General features: G+C 51.0%; 1 pseudogene; it reads left to right on the top strand.

The window, feature by feature from the left end:
- Positions 1 to 994: 994 nt before the first annotated feature.
- On the top strand, positions 995 to 2,070 carry LOC107140309 (annotated as a pseudogene).
- The last annotated feature ends 2,420 nt before the right edge of the window (positions 2,071 to 4,490 follow it).

Genomic DNA, 4,490 nt, shown 5'->3' on the forward strand with positions numbered 1-4,490 from the left:
TGTGGAGTTCTGATTATAGTATGTGCTTACATACTACTAGCTTGTGAACTCCAGAGAAGAAGCCCACCCTAGGGATTTGCAGAGGACCCTGGTGAGAAGGGATAGCAAGCAGGCCCTGAGACATTAGCACCTCTAGGAATGAGGCGGGGCAGGAGTTCAGATAACCAGGGAATCCCTCTAAGTGGGGGACTCTCTAGGACAATGATCACAGAGCTATTAGTATTATGTGCCTGGCATTGCGTAAGGTGACTTATGAGTGATTTGTGTGCATTATTTATCCACAATTAGTTATGTAGGTAACATTATTAGCCTTGTTTTACTGGTGAGAAAATCAGAGCTTAGAGAAATCAAGGGATTTGCTTGACGTCACAAAGTTATGTGAAGCCAGGATTGTAACAAAGGTCTGAGATTCCAAAACTAACTGAATTTCTACTTTATAATGTCTTTCTTAAGAGACATCCCCCCAACCCCCATCAAAAAACTATGATTCTCATATTATATCATGCAACAGGCCCTCTGACAGCTCCAACGAAGCATGAACCTTGAATGGGCCTTGAGAGGAAGTGACTGCAGATGTGGGGGCAGGAAGAGCTTATCCTAGGTTAAGTGCAAGGTTGAATGCTGGTGGTGTGATGGTGGGGTGTGTGTAGGCCAGCAGGAGAGGACATGAAGAGGACAGACAAGATGAAGCAGAAGGTTCCTCCCCAGACAGCAGAAGGTAGGGTTTGACATGTGGCCTGGGCTGAAGTCTGGAAGGCAGTGAAAGTGCCAGGAGATTAAGTGCACACTTGAGGCTGGTGATTTAGGACAATCAGTCACATAATAGCTGGGGAGGGAATGCCCCGGGGAAGCATGGAAGCTATGCCTCTGGGCAGGAGTGGAGCTTGGCAGGTTAAAGCTGCCAGGTGTGGCTCTCTGCATTTCAGGGAGTACCAGTCATGTCCCTGAGGCAGGATAGTTAAAGTCAGAGTTACCAAATTTGCCTCACATTGGGCACCTGGTCACCAGGACTTCTCTCAACTCTGGCAAAATTAAGGGCCACGACTTGATTCTTACTGTCTGTCTCCAAGCCTGTGCTATGAACTGTGAACAAAGGGACCATTTGTGTTTCCTTTGAATTGAAGACCAATTGTCTATGTGCTTGTTTTCATGTGCCTAGACACCCTAGCCAGGACATTACACTTTGGTTGAGCACGCACATAGGCCAGCAGAGCTGTTGCCAGCAGCTGGAGATATTGTCACCGGCAGTGATGCCTTCAGTGACCTCAACTACATGGTTCTCATGTTCTAGTTTGATTCCACTCATGGCAAGTTCAATGGCACAAAGCTAAGAATGGGAAGCTTGTCATCAATGGAAAGCCCGTTTCCATCTTCCAGCAGTGAGATCTTGCCTACATCAAATTGGGTATTGCTGGTACTGAGTATGTTGTGAAGTCCACTGGTGTCTTCACTATCATGGAGAAGGCCTGAGCTCATTTGAAGGATGAAGCCAAAAGGGTCATCATCTCTGAGGCTTCCACTGATACCCCCATGTTTGTAACAGGCACTAAACATAACAACTCCTTTAGTGTCACCAGAAATTCCTCCTGTACCACCAATTGCTTAGCACCCCTGGCCAAGATCATCCATGACAAGTTTGGCATAGTGATGGGACTCAGGACCCAGAAGTCTTTGCTGTCCCCTCTGAGAAACTTTGGCATGATGTCACGGGTCTACCCAGAACATCATTCCTGTGTCCACAGGCACTGCAAAGTCAGCAGGCGAGAGCATCCCTGAACTGAACGGGAAGATTACTAGCATGGCCTTTTGTGTGCTTACCCCCAATGTGTCAGTCATGGATCTGATCTGCCACCTGGAGAAATCCACCAAGTATGATGACATTAAGAAGGTGGTAAGCAGGCATCGAACGACACCCTGAAGGACATTCAGGGCTACAGTGAGGACTAGGTTGTCTCCTGTGACTTTAACAGCAACATACACAATTCCACCTTTGATGCTGGGGCTGGCATTGCCCCAAGGACTACACACAGAGAATCTCCCTCCTCCCAGTTCCCATCTGGGACCCCCTGAAGAAGGGGAGAGGCTTAGAGAGCCCTACTGTCATATACCCTTAATAAAAAGTCCACTGCACCACCCTGAAAAAAGGTGCCAGGTGCAATGGTAGCAGAACAACAGTAGTGCCTTCTTTTATTTACTATGTAAAAATTAGAGGGCAAGAACTGACAAACCAGGAGCAGAGGGAAGAAAAGGAGGAATAGTCCAAGTGACTCTGAGGCTCCAGTTGGAGGATGTGCACAGAGGTTCCTCCTTGCACCTGGTCCCCAGCACAGTCTGAAGCTACATCCAAGTCGGGGGTTTCCAGCCTACCCACTGAACACTCCTACCCCACAGGCCAGATTTGAAATTAGGGTCTCTTCCCAGCTCCTCCCTGCCCCCTCTGCATTAAAACCAAGACATCCCCCATTTCTCCAGCCTCTTGTTTCTCTAATTTTATGATTGTATGAAAATAAGGTTCCCAAATTGCCTTTAATTAGCTTTAATAAGACAGCCTTTTTGCTAATTAAAACGATTATTAAGAAACCATTTATTGAGAGTGAACACAGTTGTTAGAACCTGGGAGAATTCTGAACTCTTAATAACAAAAGCAGCCACCAGCAGCCCCATCAGGCCATCCATTCACCTGCTGGTCTCCTTAACTCCAATGGGTGATGTTGAGGCTGGGGATCAAGGGTCCCAACCCTCCCTCTCTTTCCTGGGCACCTCAGGGGCCAGATGCTGCCCACGTTCCTAAGGCTGCTACTTTCCCCAGCCCTTGGGTTCAACGTGTTAAGTAAGCATCTGGTGCTCGGGAGCAAGGCTGGGGCAATGCAGTCAGAAGGCTTTTAAACCTCCAAAGTCACTTCACCAACGTGGGCCTGTATCTCCAGGTCTGTAAAAAATGGGTGATGAGCCTGGGTAGCCTTAGAAGCCCAGTCTCTCTGGAACTTGGTCATGCTGAGGCTCCCCATAGCGCTTACACTATCGAAAACAGTTCTCTGAGTAATGGGGCAGCTTGGGGCTGGCAGAGCCAGGCAGCTCATCTCACTTCTCTCCTCCCTCTCTGCAGGGTTGAGGAACTGAGCCTAAGGAACTGACGCACGTCGCGAAGGGGGTCAGAGGCTCTGAGATGCACGGTTCAGCGTAAGCTTGGCAATGAGGCAGGCCCAGAAGCCAGGCCCGAGCCGCGGAGGGGCAGTGCCCGGTTTCCCAGGTCCTGGATCCCCTGCTGGGGCGCTCCTCCCACCTCCTCCTTATTCCGCCCACGGCAGCGTAGCTGCACATAGCTCCCTGAGGACCCCGAATCCCTGGTGCTGTCATCTTTTCTTTCCTTACAGAGCGGGCTGGGAGCTGGAATCTGCAGAGGCTGGGCGGGGACCTTTATGTGACATCTGTGGCCAGGGAGGGGGAGACCCAGGTCGAAGGTGGCTGGAGATGTCCTGGGCTTCTTCTAGGGACGTTGTCTGGGTCATGTCCGCTTTCTCGGGTCGTGGTGTATGGGGCAGCCTGACCCTCACTTCCCCGCAGGCATCCCAGGGTCCTTTTGGGGACTTGGCCAACTCAAGGTCTGGCATCAATCTAAAAGCTGTGTTTGGGGGTTCTTTTTATCTTATTTTATTTTCTATTTTAAAATATTACAATGAGAAGAAGGTGGCCTCTGGAGTTCCACAGCCCTGGGTTCCAGTTTTGTGGGGCGAAATACCAGCTTTGTGACCTTTTGTAACAACTGAGCCTTCGTTTCCTGAGCCAGCTTTCTTCCCACGGTACTGCTGGAAGGTTTACATGTAGTAATGAAATTGCGCAGCCAAAGAAGGTGCACTTGACCTCGGCCAGTGAGGGTAAAGGACAAACTTCAAGGCCTTACATCCAAGGCTCAGCTGGCCCTTCCCTGCTCCGCACTCGCTCTAGGCCAAGGTCAGCGCCTTGGCTCCGCGGTTCCCAGCCCAGCAGTCGCTTGGAATCACCGCCCACGTTGGGGGGGTCTCAGTGGAGGCTAATTAGTCCTGATTCTCCAGGGCAAAGCCTGGGCCTAGGGGTTTTGTAAAAGCTCCCCGGGGGTTTCCGAGGTACAGCCAGGATTAAGAACTGGCGAGGTAAGTAAAACGAGCGCTCTTTCCGAAAGGAATAAACAAAGAGGTCTTCCAGGGCAGGGCGGGAGGGAAGGGAGTTGCTGGGTCCCTTGCCGTCTGCAGCTGAGCCTTTCCCACCTGCACTCACACGTAGGAACACGGTCACACGCGCGCTCAGACGCATATTGATAGGGATTGACACTCATCCACATCCACACACACATACACACTTTGGCGCTGTCACGGACGCTCACACCCACACGCACTGTCTTCTCCTGGCGTGTCCAGCCGCCCAGACCCAGGCAGTGTGCGCCAGCGGTGGGCAAAGAAGGTCTCCTGCCCCACGGCTGGGGACGCACTGCTGCTGGTGACAGCGCGGCTCCT

The sequence above is a fragment of the Marmota marmota genome, unplaced genomic scaffold (genome assembly GCF_001458135.2).
Source record: "Marmota marmota marmota unplaced genomic scaffold, marMar, whole genome shotgun sequence".
NCBI lineage: Eukaryota > Metazoa > Chordata > Mammalia > Rodentia > Sciuridae > Marmota > Marmota marmota.